Source organism: Saimiri boliviensis, chromosome 1, assembly GCF_048565385.1.
Source record: "Saimiri boliviensis isolate mSaiBol1 chromosome 1, mSaiBol1.pri, whole genome shotgun sequence".
Classification (NCBI taxonomy): Eukaryota; Metazoa; Chordata; class Mammalia; order Primates; family Cebidae; genus Saimiri; species Saimiri boliviensis.
In genome coordinates, this window is record NC_133449.1 from 99,645,526 (window position 1) to 99,667,316 (window position 21,791).

The 21,791-nt window shown below is 57.1% G+C and overlaps 1 protein-coding gene across 9 annotated transcripts in view; it reads left to right on the forward strand.

The window, feature by feature from the left end:
• GSE1 (Gse1 coiled-coil protein) overlaps window positions 1–21,791 on the forward strand; it is a 504,956-nt gene that overhangs the window by 423,574 nt on the left and 59,591 nt on the right. The window contains exon 1 of one of the 9 annotated variants that reach the window (XM_074400981.1): window positions 17,399–21,690. The exons of the other annotated variants lie outside the window; for them this stretch is intronic. The gene's annotated coding sequence lies outside the window, so the exon portion shown is untranslated. Of the gene's footprint in view, window positions 1–17,398; window positions 21,691–21,791 lie in introns of those variants that run through there. 9 annotated transcript variants of the gene reach the window in all.

Sequence of the window (21,791 nt, forward strand, 5' to 3'; positions counted from 1 at the left end):
GGGGTGGGGAGGGTTGAGGAGGTGCTTCCAGCTCAGGTGGGGCCTGGTTTCTCAGCTGCGGATGCAGGCGGAGGGGGCTGTGGACCTGAGACCCCTGGACGTTGGGCAGGGCCTGGGTTGGGTAGGAGCCTTGGCATGGGTGGGGCAAGGCTGGGCATTGTTGGAGGAACTCCACAGGAGCCACGGCAGGAACCTGGCTTCTTGACTTTCTCTGGTGTCTCTGGAAGGTGGGGGGGTCCCTGGTATTTGTTTACCAGGTCTCCAAGTGGAAAACGTTTCTGAAGCATCATGCGTGTGTGTGATCCAGTGTTTGTGAGTGTGCATGCGAATGTGTGTGAATGGGAGTGAATAGTGTATGATGTGTGCAAATGTATGTGTATGGAATGTGAATATGAGTGTGAGACATTGTCAATGTATGTGTGTGTGAAAGTGTGAATGTGACAATGTATGATTGCATGAGCATGTGTGATGTGTGTGTGACTGCGTGAATGTGTGAACGTGTGAGGTGGGTGTGAATGTGAGTGTGAATGTGTGAACGTGAGTGAACCTGTGTATGAACACGTGATTGAGACATTGTGTGTGTGAATGTGTGATTGTGAATCTGAGTGAGCATGAATGTGAACGTGTGAATATAAGTGAACGTGTGTGTGAACATGAGACTGAATGTGAGAGTGATTGTGTGGTGTGTGTGTGAATGTGAGATATTGTGTGATTTGTGTGAATGAATGAGCATGTGTGATATTGTGTGTATGAATGTGTGGGCCTGCCTGTGAATGAGTGTGTGTGCATGTGTGACGTTTTGTGTGTGTGTGTGTCAGTGCGTGGGCCTGCATGTGAATGAGTGTGAGCATGTGTGACTGTGTGATCATGTGTGATACGTGAACATGTGTGAGAGAGCGTGTGTGTGTGTGGGAGGGGCTTAGTGTGTGTGGAGCACGTCTGGCGGTCCCTTTGTGGAAGAAGTAGGTGTCGGGCTCCTGCCTGGCCACATTGCACCGCCGTTGGGTTCTGTCACCCTCCACAGCTCGCTCTGCCTCTTGGGGCCTCTCTTCCGTACTGTGAAACGGGAACCCTGTTTTCCCTAAGGCTGGCCGAGGATTCTTAGGATGATGCTCAGCCTGTGCTCGGTGCTGACGTGTGATGGGGGGGGGCACATATGCTCTCAGAGCTGGACCAGAGGCAGCCCGCAGCTGTGTGCCCTCTGGGGGAGCAGGGCGCCTGGCATTTGAGGCGTATGTCCCGATGGCCACCCTGCCCTTTCTGCCTTCCTCTTGTTCATGTGGGAAGAGATGCTAGGGCAGAGGGCATCAGGACTTACAGAGCCCCTGACATTGGTGGCAAAATTGGGGTCCTTCCCTGTAGTCCTAGCAGAAGGCCCACGGCTTTCATAGGATCCTGAGAACAGCGCCTGACCCTGGGGTGGAGGCGTAGGGGCCCTATGGGGCGCTCCTGGTTTATTTCCAGGGCTCCTGGAGGTACCCAGGAATTCAATTATTGAGCTGTACTTTTCTCTCTTGTTGCTACCCTGTCACCCTAGACTGCATTAGAACTGAGCGCCCCAACTTAGAAAGTGGGGAGATGAGGATGGTCAGTTTGGGCTAAGAGAAGGGAGATTTGGGAGCCTGGTGTCCCTAACTTTTCTTCCCTGACTTTCAAATGCAGGTGGAGCCTTGGTGGGAACGGGTTCTTTGCAAACAGAGCCACTCTTTCCTCCTCACAGCCTTGCTGGCGAGGGATCCTGGAGGCGGTCACCTGGCTGTCGGCAGGGCCCCTCGTAGCAAGACAGACGTCCCCCTCTGGCCCTGGGATGGGCATGGGCTAGCCTGCAGCACGGGCTGGTGGGGCTGGGGGCTCCTGTCTGCAGGCAGACCGGCCACTCAGGGTCCGGACCTCACCGGGACTCCGCAGGCTCCTTTTCAAAATCAACCCTTGTTCTTCATAGTAGAAGCATTTCATTCCTTCTTTCACTCCATCATGGGACAACCAGGGACTGTCCTGGGGGCCGGGAATTCACCGCCAACAAAAGACAACAATCCTGTGTTCCCGGAGCCCACTTTCCAGGGCAGCGTTGTCTGCTGGAATGTTAGAATGTTCTAGATTGGCAATGCCCAAATCGAGAGCCTCCAGTCACATGTGGCCATGGAGTGCTCAGAATGTGGCTGGAGCAGTGAGGAATGGATGCTCTCGTTTTATTGAATTTTACTTCACGTCAGTTTAAGGCTAAGTAGCACCTGTGGCCGGGGGCACCCCTGGTCAGTGCAGAGCTGGGGAAGAGGGCCGCATGAGGCAGAGCTCTGCTGTGCAGATTGCTCTTTTTTCTTATTTTGAGATGGAGTCTCTCTCTGTTGCCCAGACTGGAGTGCTGTGACGTGATGTTGGCTCACCGCAACCTCCACCTTCTGGGTTCAAGGGATCCTCTTGTCTCAGCCTCCCAAGTAGCTGGGACCACAGGTGTGCGCCACCAAGGCCAGCCAATTTTTGTGTTTGAGATAGAGTCTTGCTCTGTTGCAAGGGTTGAAGCGCAGTGGCACGATCTCAGCTCACTGCAACCTCCACCTCCCGGATTCAAGTGATTCTCCTGCCTCAGCCTCCCAAGTAGCTGGGTTTACGGGTGCCCGCCACCACACCTGGTTAATTTTTGTATTTTTAGTAAAGACAGGGTTTGACCGTGTTGGCCAGGCTGGTCTCGAACTCCTGACCTTGTGATCTACCCACCTCGGACTCCCAAAGTGCTGGGATGACAGGCGCGAGCCACCGAGCTTGGCCGATTTTTGTACTTTTTTGTAGAGATGGGGTTTCGCCATGTTGCCCAAGCTGCTCTCAAACTCCTGACCTCAATTGATCCATCCACCTCGGCCTCCCAAACTGCTGGGATTATACATGTGAGCCACCGTGCCCAGCCCGTGCAGATTTTCTTTGCTGACCCCGATTGCAAGTCACAGGAACCTTCACACGTGTCTAGGAGGGTTTTGCCTGGGCACTTGCAAGGGTGGGGCCGGAGGAGCCTTTCTACCTGTGGCCCCCTCCTCTGCTTAAACATGGCAGATCCAGAAATATCACTCCAGGAGAATGCAGCCCCTCAGGGATGGGGGTCTTGATGACATTGCTTTTGATGTTTAATTTCCACTAGAGCTTGGCATTTCAGGGAAGCCCAAGACACAAATGTGTGACCGGTCCTGCTCTGCCGTTGATAAGCTGTGTGACCTTGGGCGGGTTACTGAACCTCTCTGTGCCTCAGTCAGTAGAGTTGGCGATGGCACCCTCACAGACCTTTTGGAAGGCTTAACCGGATGAGTCACCCTAAGCATTCAGAGCAGTGTGGGTTGGGGTGCTCTGTGTGGAGGAGACCAGGGGGTGCCTGGACACCCTCAGGGCCGCCTCTCTGTCTAGGCCCCCACTGCCTCTGTTCAGCCAACTTTGGGAGAATTGGATTGCATTTGGCTTTCGGAGAGCATCACTCCATCTTTTAGAGCTGCAGGGAAGTGGAGGAATCGTCCTCTTTAGGCCTTTTGTTTGGAAAGTGAGCCCAGAGACCACAAGTGACCTGGCTGGCTTCACACAGCTACCGGGTCAGTCACAGAGCTGGGGGCAACCATGGGCATCCCGGTCTACCAAGTGGGTCATTGTGGTGGCTGCCAGCTACCTGACCAAACGTGGTCCTATAGGGCAGCTCTCACCGTGGGGCAGCCAGCAGGAGGGGACGGGCCCAGGTCGCCCCGCCCCACCCCTCCACGGGAGAGAGTGCCCTGGCACCTCCGGAGCCAGCACAAGCTCTGGAGGCTGCAGGGTGCCTCTCGTCCAGGGCCGGGCGAGGCTGGCTCTCTCAGGGCCGGTCAGGTCAACTGCCTTGATTTCCGTCTCCCAGAGGCCTGATGCCATCATTCAGGGGCAGCTTGAGGGAGGCTGCAGTTCCCACCGCCTCCTCCCATCCTCACCCCCCTTCCCTGCTTCTCCTTCTCCTTCCTGCTTCCACGTCCTGACCCCCTGGCCCTCCTGGCCCTCCCCAGCCCAGCCCCTTAGTCTCCCCTTGCTCCCACCCCCTCCCGGGGCTGCCCTGTGCTAGCGCCTGCCTGTGTGAATGTCTAATCTCCAATTTTATTCGCTGGGCTCCAGCCCATTTGCATAATCCACACAGTCACCCTGGTTTTAATTGCCCACAACTCTGCAGAAAGATCATGTGGTTAAGTGGTAAATCATAATTAGATAAATAATTGGTTTGGCCACAGCAAGCTGCTTTTGTTACACCTGCCATCTGCTGGACCCGTTTTTTCTTCTGGCCAGAACAATGCGGTTCTGATGACAGAGCATGCTGCTTCTCTCGTCTGGGGGAGGCCGGAGGGGGTTGAATGGAGGGGCTCGGAAGCAGAGCCTGGAAAATTGCCCAGTTGCTGGGGTCCGCGCCTGGCCTGTGCTTCTCTCTCTCCGAGCGGGCGCGCCACACACTCCCCATTCATTACCCGGCTTGGTTAATGCATCAGAGTGGCAAATTTGACTTCTTTGCAAAAAAGGGAGGTGGGGAGGGGCCTTGGGGAGGAGGGGGACCAGCCAGGGCTGCCCAAAGCCTGGCCTGCCTGGCAGTTGTCTGGTGGCCCTGACGGGCCAGGGCAGGAGGCCTGCTGTGGAGGGCCTGGGTCCAATCCCTGGGGGGTAGGGGGGCCGGAGGGGACAGGCGGGCAGGGGTTGGAACCGCCAGACCTCCCTGCCCTGCCACGGTCAGCTTCTCCATCTGCTCTCCACTGAAGGCTCTTTATTTTCCATGCCTCAGGCCCCATCTGTGAGCCCTGAGTCTCCAAGGGAATTGCAGCTCCTGGACTGGACGGCTTGCCCGGCCAGGGCCTTCCTCCGGGCTGCTGGCCTTTCACGCTGTCCTTCCAGTGAGCTCCTGGCCCCTAGACTCCAGGAACTGTTCAAAATTGCCCTTCCTTCACTGGCTCCCTCACAAACGCATTCGTTCATTTCATTCATTCATTCATTCATTCATTCAGCAAACGCGCACGGAGCCTCTTCCTACGTGAGAGTGCAGGTTCTAACTTTGTCCCCGTGGGTCAGACACCAGCTGTGCGACGTGAGCAAGGTTCTCGGCCTCTCAGAGCAGGCTTCTTCCTCTGTAAAGCAGGAGTCGTTATCGTCCCTGTCTGATGGGCTTGTTAGGAGGATCAAAGGACAGGATGTGGATACAGTCAGTCTGGGGACACCTGCACTAAATACATGCACAGTGCCTGTGGTTGGCAGGTGTGTGACTGCTGGCCGTGCCCGCTCCTGGGGAGGGCACCAGCGCTACTCACCTTGGCCATCATTGGAGGCCCATGAGGCTGTGCTGAATGCGCGGATGGAAGAGGGACCGAGTGCCGCGGGGAGGGCCCAGGATTGAGGAGCCTTGGCAAGAAATTAGGGGGCGGGCGTGGAGGGCAGAGGGGCAGCGAGGGAGGGCAGGTCCTCGGGCCTGCACAGGCCGGGGCATTCCTGACTCTGTTGCGTTCAGAGCGGCACGTGCGTGGTCCTGCCCTGTCCCCTGCGTCCCCTCCAGATGGTGTTCTCTCCTGGAAGGGCTGCCCAGGCCTCACAGGGTGCCCTGAATGCCTTTATTTCCTGTGGTCTTCTAGCACTGGCCTCTGGAGAAGCTGAGGAAGCATCCTTTCTCTTTGGGAGTGCAGCTTCTCCTTTTCACTTTGACAGAGGCCGCCGAATGCTCAAGGCCGCTCTGTGGAAACTGAGAGACCTCGCCTTGCTGGGAGGGTTGTGCCTCCTGGCCAAAAACCCCTCAGGGCGGATGGCTGGCTCAGAGACCTCATGGTCTTGTTGATCAGGAAATGTTAGTATGTTCCTTTCTGAAAACCTACTGATGCCTATTGAGAAACCTCTACAACACATTCCAAGTGTTCGGGGTTTTGTGATGTCAGATCTCTTCAGTGTGTCAGCATTCATCCATGCACCACCTACCCATCTACGTTTCACCTGTCCTTCCTTCCTTCCTTCCACCCATCCACCCTCCATCTACCCAGCCACCCACCCATCCACTCCTCCGTCCACCCACCCCCTATTCATGCACTTTTTCCTCTATCCATCTCCATACTCATCCATTGACTCATCTACCCAGCTATCTATCCATCCAACTATCCTTCCACCCACCCACCCATTCTTTAATCTACCCGCCATTCCTCCATCCATGTACTCATCCGTCACCCATCTACTCCATCCGCCCACTCATTTCTACTCACCCATCCTTACATCCATCCACCCACCTACTCACCTCCCCACCCATGCATCTACCCACCCACCTCCCCACCCACCCATTCCTCCATCCACCCCAAACCCATCTATCCCTCCACCCACCCATCCATTTGCTCACTCATCCATCCACCCACCCACTCATTCATCCACCTGTTCCTCTGTCCATCCCCACACCCATCCATTTACTTATCCACCCAGCCATCTAGCCATCCTTTCATCCTTCCATTCATCCGTTCCTCCATCCACCCACCCATTCTTCCATCTATCCACTCACCCATCCATTCACCCACCCACTCCTGCATCTATCCACACATTCATCTACCCACCCACCCACCCATTCCTCTGTCCACCCCCAAACCCATCTGTCCCTCCACCCATCCACCCACCCATTCACCCATCCACCCATTCATCCATCTACCCACCCATTCCGCCGTCCACCCCCGAACCCATCTGTCCCACCACCCATCCACCCACCCATTCACCCATCTACCCCATTCATCCATCCACCCACCCATTCCTCCGTCCACCCATTCACCCATCCACCCATCCATTTCTCCGTCCATATTCCTCCGTCCACCCCTGAACCCATCTGCCCCTCCACCCATCCACACACCCATTCAGCCATTCCTCCATCCCTCCATCCCCCGCTGAATCCATCTGTCCCTCCACCCATGCACCCATCCACCATCTATCTGTAGTCCCTCTGTTTGGTCTAAAGGTGGGCTCTTTTCTCTGGCAGAGACTGGCTCCTTCACCCGCTGCTGCATCACAACTGTAAAGAGGCCTGACCAACATGGCAAAACCCATTTCTACTAAAAACACAAAAATTACCTGGGCGTGGTTGCACACACCTGTAATACCAACTACTTGGGAGGCTGAGGCAGAAGAGTGGCTTTATAATTTTTTTGTTTTTTTTTTTTGAGTTGGCATCTCCCTCTGTCGAGCAGGCAGAGGGTCTCACTGCTGGAGTGCAGCTGTGAGATCACAGTTCACTGCCTCAGCCTCCTGACCTGAAGCAGGACTCCCACCTCAGCCTCCCCAGTAGCTGGGACTACAGGCATGCACCAGGACGCCTGGCTCAATTTTGTAGAGATTTTTGCCATGTTGTCCAGGTTGGTCTCAAACTCTTGGGCTCAAGTGTTCTGCCTGCCTTGGCCTCCCAAAGTGCTGGGATTACAGGCATGAACCACTGCGCCTGGCCGGATTCTTCAGTCACTAAAAGATGGGCCACCGGCAGCCATCCCTGGTCTGAGCTTAGATCTTTTTGCAGTCTCCCTATAGGAGACTGAGCTGGGAATCTGATTTGAATGTTGATCTTCTCTGCTGCTGTGTGACTAATTCAGGTGCTTAACCTATCTGGCCAGTAGAGATGGGCCCTGAGGATATTCAGAAGGGGTGCCCTGCTTCTTTTGGAGTGGTAGAGAGTGGAAATGGAACATAAAACGCCAACAGGCTCGGAACCTGAGCTTGGACGCTTCCGGGAGAAAGTGAATCCCATCTGGAGAAAACAGTGTGAGGCAAGGATGTTTTTCTCTCTCTCTGTCTTTCTCTTCTGGGCTCGAGGTTTGGTTGGTTGCTTGTTTTTTTCACTCTCTCATCTCTCAGCAGAGGAGAGGATGAACAGCAGGGCCCACAAGGTTCTTTGCAGCTGGCTCCTGCTCTCTGGGACCCATGTGCTGTGCTTGGGTTTGCCAGCACCCCACTGCGCAGGGCAGTTCAGGCAGGCTGCCCATGAGAGCTTGTCCCCGCGCCTCGGTTAGGCCTGTCTGTGGGCATCAGCTTTCGGAGGTGCCCGGCACGGTCCCAGAGCCGTGTGTCTGGCTCTTTGTCCTCGGTATCCTGCCTCCAAATTATGCATATTAGAAACCGACTTTGGACGGGCACGGTGGCTCATGCCTGTCACCCCAGCACTTTGGGAGGCCGAGATGAGTGGATCATCTGAGTACAGGAGTTCGCGACCAGCCTGGACAACATGGCAAAACCCCGTCTCTACCAGAAAGTTAGTGGGGCATAGTGGTGTGTGTCTGTAATCCGAGCTGCTTGGGAGGCGGAGGCACGAGAATTGCTTGAGCCTAGGAGACGGAGTTTGTAGTGAGCGAAGATTGCGCCGTGTATTCCAGCCTGGGTGACAGGGTGAAACGGTGTTGGAAAAAAAAAAAAAAAAAAAAAGAAACCAACTTTGATCTTTCAGAGATTGCCAGTGTACTTGACAACGAATGTACTTAAGAAAGCACGGGCACTCCAGATAGCTGAGCAGGGGCATCTCATCTCTAGTGCTTGGACCCCACGCTCCCAAAGGCAAGGGAAGGTGCCTTCTGGGCAGCTGGACCAGGAGGCAAGGGCTCCAAGCCAAGTGGGTCCCCCAAGTAGGCATGGGACAAAGAAGTGAGAAGTGAGAAGTGGCTTGGCTGCTTGGACCTTGGCCGTCACCTCTTTCAAAAGTGCTGTCCAGATGGGCTTCATGGCGCTGGCCCCCTCGTTTGTGTCTGTATCCCCTGGATGAGGAGGTGGCCCCTTGTTGGCCGGAGCAGGGACCTGTGGCCTGTGATCAGTGACAAATCCCCACAGGCGATGATGGGAGCATCGGGCAGTGGGTGGCACGAGAAACTGCCAAGCCACAGGCCCTGCTCCGTACCCTCCTCTCTCCTCTCCCCCTTCATTATTTTTCTTGGATGTTGTGAATTCAATCTTCCAATAATCGCAGGAGACGTCTTCGGGTAAGGCCCGCTCACATCTTCGTGTGCCGATAGAAGTTGTTAAATGAATAACGCTGACTTACACTAGGGACCCAATTCTCTCTGAATATAATTCCCCTTCGAGTTACTCGGAGCTTCCTGGGGAAACCATAAAAATAATAAACATGTCTTGATAGCAGAGGTTGGTGATGCTGCTTCAGATTCTTTTGGAGAGAGAGGTGGGGGAGAATCAATAAATTACAGTTAATTTCTAAAAGAGGATCATGCCACAGGCCAGATGATGAGGTGAGCTGGCGTCACAGGTGGTGCTCCGGGGCGAGCCTGAGAGTCGGGGCAGGGGCCCCCTGTGGACAGTGCTGGTTCCTGGGCTCCACACTGGACCTGCCCCCAGTCTGGAATGTGGGTGACGGAGGTGGGGGTGGTGACATGGGACCAGGCAGTTCTTGTGCAAAGTGAAGGTTGGGGATTGTGAGTCAGTGGAAGTGGCGCTGGGGTGCATGTTGGGATCTGGCTTCCTGGCCACATGCTGCCCTGGCCACCTGTGACCGCAGCCTCTTGCATCTCACCTCTGTGGTCTTCCCTGGACCTGAGGAATTGCCAGAAACAGGCTGAGGCAGTTGGAGGAGATGGAAGGCCCTCCCTCTCTTTAGCACAGGCCCTGCGCTCTCTCTCTCTTCCTTCTTTCCTCTTTCTCCTTCTGTCCTTTTTTTTTTTGAGACCAAGTCTTGCTATATCTCGAGGCTGGAGTGCAATGGTGTGATCTTGGCTCACTGCAGTCTCCAACCAGGGTTCAAGCGATTCTCCTGCCTCAGCCTCCCGAGTAGCTGGGACTTCAGGCGTGCGCCACCACACCCAGCTAATTTTTGTATTTTTAGTAGAGACGGAGTTTCACTATGCTGGCCTGGCTGGTCTCAAACTCCTGACCTTGTGATCCGCCTGCCGCGGCCTCCCAAAGTGCTGGTATTATAGGCGTGAGCTACTTGAGAGTCTGGGGCAGGAGGATTGCTTGAGCCCAGGAGTTAGAGGCTGCAGTGAGCTATGATTGTACCACTGCCCTCCAGCCTGGGCAACAGAGACTTGCCACCTAGAAGACAAGTGAGGCTGTCACCACGGGCAGGACTCTGAGACTCTTCCTCTCTAATGGGAGGGCAGCAGATGTCCTCCCTGTGACAGCGGCCTGGCAAGGTCCCTCCTGTGTGGGTCCCCTGAAGCCGTGCCTGGCTGCCCCTCTGGGTCTCTGTGGCCTCCGAGGGCGGCTGCAGGTGCTCTCCATGCATGTGCTGCTACAGCTCTGTACAGCCGGAGACACCGGGACCTTCCTTCTCCAGGCCTGATCCCATCCACGTGGCTTCTTTGAACTGAGCCTGCTTTTAAGGTGCCACCTTGGGTTATTAAAGGGAGCACTCACAGATGTGGGGGCAGAGCGGTGTGGGGACTTCCCAAAGTAGAGAAGCAATTTGCTGGCTGAGCCAGGAATAGAACCTGAGCTGGGCCGAAATCGCCCCGTGCTCAAATTGCCAGGCAGGCCGGTCTGTGCAGGGAGCGGAGCTGGAAGGAGGGGGCTGGGCCTCTGCGGTGCCTCCATGCGGGCCAAGGGGAGGGGCCGGGAAGCTGTCACCCAGGCCTGATGGTGAAGGCCAGGCCAAGGGCTCTCTCAAAGGCCACTGTCTTTCGTGGGAGAGGAGGGTGTTTGAACTCTGGGGGAGAGGTGCTGTTGAGAGGTGGCGGCTGTGGCTGGGCAGGCTCTGGTGTGTGTGTCTGTGCGCTGGTTTTAAGATAATTTGGGAGCCTTATAAACACACACATACACACACACACACACACACACACACACACACACTCGCAAACGCACACACCAAAAACCCAGGTGGCTCTTTGCAAAACACTCCAGCTATGAAGCGGGGAAGGGCTGGCGTAGCGTTGCAGATGTAGGGACTCTGAGGGCTGATGAAATAAACCCATCCTTGTCAATTGGGGAAAGGCACTCAGCAATCCTGGACAAGACGGCGTGGTGTGTATCCTGCAGGGGGTTCCCGTGTCCTTTTTTTGGCTGGGTTTATTTTGGGGACAGGAGGACTGCTTGGTGCTGATGAGGGTTTTTGTCCTCCTAGGGGCTTCTCGATTTCATTTAGCTCAGTTTGCTCTCCAATAGCTCGGCTCAGTGAGCACCTGGCAGGGAGCGAGAATGCCAAAGCCACCCCTGGGTAGGAGGAGGGAGGGTCGGCTTCCACCAGCAGGGGTTAGAGCTGCCATCCAGGAGGACTCCCTGGAGGAGGCAGAATTTTAAGCCAGGGCTTGAGGGAAGAGGTTATGGCTTGAATAAAAGAGATGGGCTGTGCTGGGGAGGATACAGCAGGCCCAGGGAAGGGTGGTGGGGCTGGGTGAGTCTAGAGAGACTCTCAGACACTTCTGGAAGCCCGGTGCAGTCCTGAGGGCCAGGAGGGAGCCCCAGAGGCAGGCTTAGGGAGAGGGATGGCCGGAGGGGTCGGGGGGTGCAGCAGGGGTGGGGCAGCCATGGGTGTCTGCCAGGTTTGTGGCAGAGTCAGGGAACCTGGCAGCAACTTCTCAGGCACCAGCAGGGATTGCAGGGGCCAGGCCGGTGGGGAGGAGGCCTTTCAGGGCGGGAGCTCGCAGACAGAGGCCCGAGGAAGCCCGGGCTAGGCGGGAGAAGGCAGAGCACTAGTGAACAGGTAGAAATGAGGCCGGGCACGACCCATGGACCCCCGCCTCTAGGCTCACCTTCAGCTCGGGGCCGGTGGACACCGAGAAGGGCCGCAGGCCGCTGGCTGAAATCTCAACACCAGGAACTTCTCTCGGTGAAAACAACTGTCCATCCAACCTTCCCTTTTGGATTATTTTAATTTGTGACCAAATTATAAAAAATAAACAAAACAGACTGGCCGGGCGCGGTGGCTCAAGCCTGTAATCCCAGCACTTTGGGAGGCCGAGGAGGGTGGATCACAAGGTCAAGAGATCGAGACCATCCTGGTCAACGTGGTGAAACCCCGTCTCTACTAAAAATACAAAAAATTAGCTGGGCATGGTGGCGCATGCCTGTAATCCCAGCTACTCAGGAGGCTGAGGCAGGAGAATTGCCTGAACCCAGGAGGCGGAGGTTGCGGTGAGCCGAGATCGCACCATTGCACTCCAGCCTGGGTAACAAGAGCGAAACTCTGTCTCAAAAATAAATAAATAAATAAATAAATAAATAAATAAACAAACAAAACAGGAGCCAGAGCACAGGGTTCCTAGCAGCCGTCCTGAGCTAGGGGGCCCAAGCCTGGGCCTTCCCCCACCCCTCAACCTGGTCCCCAGGGCCTGTCTCTCCTGCAGTAGGCGAGGGCAGGTGGGGCTGCCTGGACAGCAGGGGCTCCTCTGCCTGCGTTGCTTGTCGGGGCTGGGCTGCGAGTGGTAAAGGCAACTGGGATTTGATTGTCCAAGTGACGGTTTGTGATTTTAATGACAAGCAGTAGTGTATTAATCAAGACATTTGTTGGGAGCACTGGGAGGTGGCGGGGAGGGAGTGGGAGGAGACGGAGGAGAGAGAGTGCTGGTCTAGAAGCAGCGCCTCTGAGGCCCTCCAGGGAAGCTGCTGGCCTCTCTTGGGTTTGCAGCAAGGATGAAGTCAGAAGGCCGGGCGCACAGTGGGGACTCGACAAATGCTGATTCTGAGCAGCCAGGGCCGTGTTAGCAGCACACAGCGCCCAGGGGGCCTGTTTGGAGGCGGAGGTAGGGGCCAGGCAGGGAGCAGCCTGTGGACTGAGTCACAGGCCTGTGTGTCCCCAGCCTGTGCTATTTGATATGTAAGAGAACTTTGAAGGCTTTAACATGGTAGAAAATCAGGAAACAGGGACTCAGAAATAAGTGTCTGAGGATCCCTGGGAGACTTCTTGGGGGCTAACAGAGACCTTGGGCCCTGCTAGCCTGGGGTTCTGGAGTGCCTCCTGGTGTGAGCCCACTCCCCCTGCCTCGCCCCACCCACGTCTGTCCTGGCCTAGGGTGCCCCGCTGCTCCAGAACCCTCCCTCCCGGTTGCTCTCTCTGCATGTAGCCTGTCTCTGGGTGGTGACCTTGGTGGGGGTCTATGGTGTGTGGTGTCCTGAGTCAGCAGATGGACAGGGAAGCCACAGGAAAGCCCCGCACCCTGCCCGAGGACAGCGCCTCATCTTCCCCAAGGAGGACAGTTCCTCCTGGGCTTTTCAGCGAACCACCCAGATTTCTGGTCCACTGGTGTCCACGCTCCACAGGTGATTGTGTACTCCCTGCTGCCACAGATGTGCCCGGCTACGGGGGGCTGCCCTTGCCTTCCCCTGCCGGGGCTCTGCACACTGGCCTCAGGTCAGGGGTCAAGGACTGGGGGCTCCGTGCCCGGCTGGTGAGCCCTGCAGGTCCTGCTTCCCTGTGCCCTGCCTGGACTGCCATCCCATCCCCTCCAGGCCTGCCAGGGTCACAGCTGGCCGCTTTCCAGGTGGCAGGAGCTGCCTTGCAGCCTTGTTTGGAGACAGGTGTGTGCCTTTCGGTGTCACGACCTCCAAGTGCTCAGAGCTCAGGAGGTGGCAAGGCCTGCCCTTCGGCATGGGAGAGCTGTGGGTGAGGCCAAAAATAGATCGGTGTTGGGGAGCTCAGTGGGGTGAGGCGATGTTGCTACTCCCTCCATCTCAGAGCTTGGGTCTACAGAGAGGGCACCCTCTCCATGTAAGGGGGTGGGAGGCTGGCTGGGGAAAGTTCCCTGGCAGCAGAATGTGCTGGTGCATGGCTGGCTTCTTCGTGACCTTCAGCCTCAAATGCCCAAGGATTATGCTCACAGACTGGAAGGGGGTTTCCAGGGGCTGCTTCTCCTAAGGCCTCTGCCTGAGGCTTCTCTGGAAACTGCAGACCCTGCCCTGCGTCTGGCCTCTCCTGGGGACAGGCGGAGGCCTTCAGACTGGATTTTTTGGTTCTGTTTTGTTTTGAGACAGGGTCTCACTCTGTCACCCAGGCTGTGGTGTGGTGGCGCGATCATGGCTCTCTGCAGCCTCGACCTCCCAGACTCAAGCCCATCCTTCCACCTCAGCCTCCTGAGTAACGTGGACCACAGACGTCTACCACCATGCCCGGTTAATTTCTTTTTTAGTTTTTGTAGGGATGGAGCCTCACGATATTGCCTGGGCTGGTCTCAAACTCCAGGGCTCAAGCGATCCTCCCTTCTTGGCCTCCCAAAATGCCATGATTACAGGTGTGAGCCACTGGGCCCCACCCAAACTGGATTGGTTTTATTTGAGGTGAAATTCATGTAACATACAATTAGCCATTTTAAAGGGTGCAGTTCAGCGGCATTTAGAACACTCATAATACGCCCCCCTCACCTCTGTCTTGGTCCAAATCATTTTCCTTTTTTTAAATGTCATTGGTTGACGGACCTGCGGGCCTTGCAGGAAGCATGAAGCTCTCAACTGCTCAGTTTCCGGGGAGGCTCTAGGAAACTTACAATCATGGGGGAAGGCAAAGGGGGGGGGGGCGGCACATCAAGTGCAAGATAGAGGGACCAGTGGACCACTCCAGAATCAAACTCAGAGCCATAAGCGGCCACTCCCCTCTCCCTTCCCGCAGCCCTAAGCAGCTCCTTGGCTGCCTTTTGTCTCTGGGTTTGCCTGTTGCGGGCATTTCATATGCACGTGGCCTGTCATGTCTGGCCTCTTGATTCAGCATCATGTCTTCACGGGTCATCAGTTGTGGCGTGGACTAGCACCTCAGTCCTATCTATGGCCGAGTAATAGTCCACTGTATGGATAAACCATGTTTTCTTCATCTGTCCATCATCCGATGGACAGGCAGGTTTTCACTTTTTGGCTATGATGAGCAGTGCCGATAGGAACGTCTGTACAGGTTTGGCGTGGACAGGAAGGTACGTTTCACGACTCACTGTGTTTCAGGACCCTTTCTGTGGCTGAATAATTCCAGTGTACACACAGGACACGCTTTGTTTACCTCTTCCCCTGTTGATGGTCATTTGGGTTGACTGGATCATCTTCAGAGATGCAGCTTCTGATGCGGGAGGATCCTTGAGCTGAGGAGCTCAAGGCTGCCGTGAGCTATGATGGTGCCGCTGCACTCCAGCCTAGGCAACAGAGCGAGATTCTGTCTCCAAAACAGAAAAGCCACGCCTCTCAGGGAAAGCCAGACAGGGTGCTGTCAGTGTCTGTCTTTCTTTCTGTGAATTGTTGCTGTTGTTTCTGAGATGGAGTCTGGCTCTGTCGCCCAGGCTGGAGTGCGATGGCACAATCTCTGCTCACTGCAGCCTCCGCCTCCCAGGTTAGGTGATTCTCCTGCCTCAACCTCCCGAGTAATTGGGACTACAGGCGTGTGCCACCATTCGCTCCTAGTTTTTGTATTTTTAGTAGAGATAGGATTTCACCATGTTGCACAGGCTGGTTTCGAACTCCTGACCTCAGGTGATCCACCGCCTAGGCCTCCGGAAGTGCTGGGATTACAGGTGTGAGCCACCGCCCAGGTCTGCTGTCAGCATCTTCATACTCAGAGAAGCCACGGCCCCGCGTGGCCGGCCAGGCCCCACCTGCTGTTATGCTCCCTTTGCCTTGTGACCAGCCCCTGGCCGGAGGGGCTGGGCTCATGCACCGTGCTGGTGTGACTCTTGGAGTGTATGTGACATTCCAAGGCCTCTCCTGTCTGTGGGGAGGAGAAAGGAGTTCTGCTGCCCTCATTCCAGGCCTGATGTCCCAGGGCAGAAGTGGTCTCAAGTGACCGACCTCCCTGCCTGTCTGGTCTGGCGCCTGGAAGTGCTTCCTCGTAAAACTTGATTTGTACGCGCCGCTGCCCTTCCGCTTCCTCCCCATGGCAAATGGAAAGGAATGCTTCTGAGCTCCAGCTGCATCCCAGGCACGGGACGCGGCTGTCTCTCTCATCTTGTCTGGTCCTCATGGGGGCAGGGGGCGCCGCGTTCCTTGCAGGGCAGGAGCTAAGGAAAGCAGTGCGTGGTGGGTGACGTGCCCCGTGCAGCAGCTTGACCCGTGTCCATCCTCCCCCGCAACGCAAACCCACATTTGAACGTTTGTTCTCTGGGTGGTCACTGAATGGGGTTAACACGTCTGGCCCTGGGGTGGTAAGTGGTAGACAGGGTGCTGCCTGTAGGGACAGAGCCAGACACACTGAAGGCCGCTTTGTAGGTGATCGGAAGCCTCAAGTGCCAGGCTGGGCTCACTGGTGGCCCAGGAGCTGAGACCGCGTGGCTTGGACTGGAGCTATTTTCCTGATGGGAAGAAAAATTGTGAGGAGGAGACACGGCTTCCCTCTGGCTGCCGGGGAAGTGGACCTGTTTCTGCTGTGGCTTCTGTCCAGTTGACATGTGTGTCCCTTGGGCTTGACTGTCATCCCCTGCCCTCCTCCTCCCTCCACCACAGAAGTTTCGGCCCCTGCCCTTGAAGGCTGCGTGGCACGGCGCCCTCCAGCAGGCTGCCAGGTAGACGGGGCTCTTGGCGTGCCGCGATTTTCGGAAAACCTGCTAAAATAAGACCACTCAGGAACACATGCTCTCCCTGCTTTACATCACCAATGTTGACAGTAGGAGAATTTGGCCAGGTTTCTCTCAAATATGAAAAATGGGAACTAGGCATGCGAGGAAATGAAAACCTGGCATCCCCACCCCAGACAGCAGGAGCCCTGGGATGGCAGGGCGGGTTCTCAGAGCCCCCACAACCTCATCTGGGCACTGCCGTGGTGCCCGCTCGCATGGCCCTCCACGCCAACCTGGTCAGCTGCCCTCACACAGCCGTGCCGTCTGGGTGTGCGGGGGACGGGGCGGAGAGCTTCAGGCCACCCGAGGAGGTTCCTGGCCAAATGTCTCCTTGCCAGGAAGGGGCCACTGTCCCACTGAGTCTGGCCTCCACTGGGCCCTGGAGCTTCTGGGTGACCTGGGAGAGGGGCAGGTTGTGGAGAACAGCTGAGCCAGACCCGCCACCAGGTTGCAGGACCCGGCCCGGATGCCCTACGATCCCCCGGCTTGCCTTTGGCAGCCCTAGTGGACGCAAGCTCTTCCCAGGATTTCAGACCCCTGGATGGTTGCACTTGACCACGGCTGTGCGGCTAGCAGGGGCCGACTTGACCCCAGACAGTAACAGGGCAAGGGGCATGTGTGTGGGCAGACTCCCTGGTGGCAGAGGGGTGCACCACTCCAAGGATTCTCTGCCTCTCTCAAGGGTCCGAGCACTGCCCCCACCCCCGTCCCCCTTCCACTGCCTCAGCCTGGCCCTGCCATATAAAGTTTAAAGGTTTTAAATGCAAATATTTCTCTTTTATAGATGCCAGCTGTCTCCAGAGAGCGTGTTTCCTTGCTGTTCAACTTTATTGTCCAATTAGCTTCCCATATCTGGATACTGGAGAGCCTGGGGTTGGGGGGCAGGAGGGAGGAGGGGGCGGCAGGGGGCAGGGGAGCTGCAGGAGGAAGGGGGGGCAGGAGGGAGGAGGGGACCCGTGGCTCCTGGGCCAGCTCTGGAGCTGGAAGCTGCCCTCGGGGACCCATATCTGGGTTGGGGTCAGGGAGCCCAGGTCACAGGGCGGGTGCCCCTCCGGAGGTGGGGGCACCCATTTCAGATTCCCCCGCTGCAGGAGAGGCAGGAGCGGGGGGGAGGCTGGTGGCAGGGGTATTCTTTTCTGATTTAGGAAAATAAAAGCCGGCAGCCCCGACGCACTCTGCTTCCCTTTACTCCCTCTCCCGCCCGCTTTCTAGCTGCGGTGGCAGCGTCCCCATTCACCAGGGCTCCGCCGCGCTCACAAAGCGCGGCAATTAGAATTGAAAATCTATGCAAAACAGCTGTTAGCTGATTGTAAAGGAGTGCAGCTGTGTGCGGGGCGCGGCTTGGAGCCGGGCGCTGAGAGGGCAGGAAGTGTGGGGCAGCCCGGGGTTAAGAGGAAAACTCCTCAGGGGGGAGCTGGCCGGGCCTTAACCCTTTCCTGTTCCCCTGGAGGTGATCTGGGCTACTGAGCGCCACCTGAGTTGCCAGGGTGGGGCTTCCCCAGCATCCCTGGAGAATCTGGCTCCTCCCGGAGAGGGGCAGGCAGGGACAGGCAGGGGCTGCTTTTCCCCTCTCTCCCTCCAGCCTTGATCAGTTCAGCAGACCTCGGTGGAATCTTCAGTCCGGCCCGGGGGCCGGGCACCCTGTCCCTGCTAGGAGACAGGAGGCCCTCTTCCCTTGAGGCCCCGACGGCCACTGGGAGCAGGGAGCCTGGGACTGCAGCACACACGCTGTGGCCTGGCCTGCAGGGCTGCTGGTGTAGGATGCTGCTTCTCAGGATCTGCTCGGAGACCTTCGCTCAGTAAGAGGAGGGGCCTGGGGATCTGTATTTTCCTTCCCTGCTTCCCATGATTTGAGACCCACTGCACTGGTGATCGCTATCTAAGAGTGGGCTGCAGCCTGGAGAGATGAATTCCAGAGGCAGGGATGGGAAAAGCCTTCTTGCAAGAGATAAGATGTAAGCTGGGCTTTGAAGAATGGGGAGGATTTCTGGGCCAGTGATAGCAGCAGGGCGGGAAACAGGAAGGTGGCATCTAAGTGGCGGGGGCTTGCACCTTCACCCAGGCGTACGGCAGGCTGGGGGGCTGAGCAGCCTTCTGCCTCCCCTCAGCCCGTCATGCCCCCTGGGTTTAGTGCCGTCTTTGGAGTTAGGCCCCCCCTTATCCCCGCACCACGCCTGGTAGCCTTGGGGAGGGTGGCCGGAGGGGACCTGGGTGAGTCCCAGGGTGCTCAGCTCTAGGCAGTGAACGGCCCCCAACCAAAATGGTTTTCAGGCACTGGACAGCTGGCCAGAGGTGACAGCATCGACCTGAAGGTGCTTGAGACCTGTCACCCCCCCCGCAGGTGTATCTTTCTTAATAATCAGAGTGACCATGGCAGGTGGTTACCGAGAAATGCTGCCAGGTGTAAGAGCCACGTCTCGATGAGACGAGTGGTGGAATGTGTGTGCCTGAGGCAGGTCAATTAACCTCCTCGGGTCTCCCCACTCGGGCTGTGTAATGGAGGTCACTGCCTGCCTTGCAGGGCTGGGAGGGCTTCCAGTGACATGTGCTGAGCGGCGCTGGCTCTTGTTAGGTGCTTGGTGAGTGGCAGAGGTGATCTTTAGTTCCTGGGCTTTGGACATCCTGGTCCCTGATACTTATTTGCGGATGCAGGTGCTGAACGAGGTGTCCAGGCAGCATGACGAAGGTGACACGTAGTCCCTACGTGCTGGGAGCAGCTGGCCGGGGTGGAGAAGGACCTCGAGTAAGGCTGTGTGCTGTTCTGCTGAACCCTAGAGGGAGCAGAGCCATAAAGCATGTGGCCAGGACCTGTCCTCGACCAAGACTGGGCCCTGTGCTAAGACCTAGTGACAGTCACATGTGGCACCCTCAGCCCGGAGCACCTGACGTGGCCTGGGTTGAACGCCCAGCAGTGGTGCCCCTTCCTCGAAGTTCCTTGCTGCCTTGACCTGTCTCCTCTGTCAGCATCTGCTCCTTGATGTTCGTCCCTTGTCCCCCACTTAAAAAAAAAAAAAAAGAGGGTGTCTGTGGGTCAGGCACTGGAGTGCATCGGCAGTCATAACTCACTGCAGCCTCAGACTCCTGGGCTCAATTGATCCTCCTGCCTGAGCCTCCCAAGTAGCTGGGATCACAGGCGTGTACCGCCAGGCCCGACTAACCTTGGCCTCTGTGAGGCCCTTGCTGAAGGCTTGCTGGAATTTCCAGTTTTGTTTCTAGAAAAGCAAATGTGAAGTAGAGCCCAGGGCTTAGTGTGTTTGTTGAGTGAAGAACCACCCACCCCTTGTGGTTCAAGGCATCCCTTTCTGCCGGACCCTTCTAGACCTCATGCCTCCAGACACCCAAGTTCTTGGGCTCAGGGAGTAAGTTTAACGCGGCTCCTGTTCATCTGAGACGGAAAGCTTTTCTTTCGCCTTTGGAACAGTGTCTCACTCTGTCACCCAGTGTGGGGTGCAGTGACACAATCTCAGCTCACTGCCACCTCTGCCTCCTGGGCTCAAGTGATCCTCCTCCCTCGGTCTCCCTGTAGCTGGGACCACAGGCACACACCACCATGCCAGGCTAATTTTTCTTTTTTAAAATTTTTTAGAGGGACAGGGTTTTGCCATGTTGTCCAAGTGGTTTCAAACTCCTGATCTCAAGCAATATGCCTGCTTTGGCCTCCCAAAGTGCTGGGATTTCAGGGGTGAGCCACTATGCCCTGTCAGACAGCTTTTAAAATTTAAATCTCTTTTTATGGTGCAGGTCTGATCAGTTCCAGGGCTGTGGAGGTAGGGTTGGAGTTTGTACCCAGGTGTCACTGATGCAGGTACCTGAGCCAGGTGAGGGGCTGAAAGCCGGCCTCCCACTCTTGGAGGCACAGTTTAGCTTGGCAGGGGCGAGCAAGCATGCACCAGCCAGCATCCTGTTGCCCTGGCACAGAGGACAGTCCGTGGTAAGGAGCATCGCGGACAGCTTCACCAGGACACGTGTCTGGCTCTGGGCGATGCGTCCGCAGGCCTGGCCCTGCCACCCACCTAGCTCCTTCCAGGCACATGGGAGTGGAGGGTGGGGAGGAGGTCCAGGGAAGGAGAGCTGTGACCAGGAAGTGGTAGCCCTATCTGGGGGTGCGGGGCTGCGGGTAGGGCGCGGCTTAGGAAGAGAGAGGAGGAGAAGCAAGCCTGGAGGGAAATGGAGGGAGGCCAGGCTTAGCCCCAGTGCCTGGAAATTAGGAGTCAAGCGACAAACCTCGTTAGCGAGGAGCGCCCCGGCTGCAGGAGAGCAATTCCCACCCTTAAACTCCGAGGCCGTGCTCCGGATTACTAATTTCCGGGGGCCGGGCGCACTGACAGTGAGTGTCATCCATCTCCGCCGTGTCAGCCCGCCTGGTGGCCGCCAGCGTTTCCCCGCCAGGACTCACAGGGCGGCTCGCTGCTGCCCCCCGGCGGCCGCGGGGGTGTCCGGCAGCTCCTCGCTTCGTAGGCCTGCTGGGCTGGGAAGGGGAGCGACTCCAGGTGTGAGCAGTGTGCGTGCACGTGATGTAGAGCAACTCTGGGTCTCAACTTCCTCATCTGTGAAACGGGGACCAGACCACCCATCTCGTAATCCAGGGGAGCTAGATGCACGCGCCAGAGGGACTGGCCAGCTCTAAAAAGTAGCCAAGCGCCACACCTCTCAGTGGCCATTCCACATGCTTTTGCGGTTGGCTGTCGCGGTCCTGCTCGGATAGGTGGAGAAACTTCACCCCTGGCCCAAGGGTCTCTCCGAGGAAGTAGGGAGTCGGTGGTGGCACCGTGTCCCGGTGGGAGACGTGGAGGTGGGGCCTAGGTGTCTACCTGGAGAACTAGGCCGGAGGCAGCTCCCGGCCAGGTGCGAGAGGCTCATTTGCATGCTGTTCCCCTCCCCCCCGCGGCCTGTAATCCAGGTGGGAAAGGGGCTGGACTAGTCCCGGAGGTGAATTTTGTTGTTAAGGCTCCGGGCCAGTCGTCGTCCTTTCCTTCCTAACACCTCCCTATCCTCCCCTCCCCCAGCCCGTGACTCCGGGCGGGTGGAGGCGCCCCTCCCCCTCCCAGCCTGGCCGCCTGGGGCCGGGTGAATCCGCCGGCCAGTGTGGGTATAAATTACCCGGGGCCGCGCAGCCGAGCCACCGTGTTGTACGTAAATTACAGCGTCCGGCCAAGGCCGAGGCCGCAAGGAGGGGCGCCGCCCGGGAGCTGGCGGGTTGTGCGGGGAAGCAGCCTCCCCCCCGCGCCGTGCCAGAGCCGCCTGGCGTCCGCAGGTAGGAGCCAATAACGGCCTGACCCGGCCTCGCCGGTCCGTTTCCCTTTTCGTTTGTGGTCGGCCCGGAGCCTTGTGCAAGGCGGGGGGGCCGACCCGCGT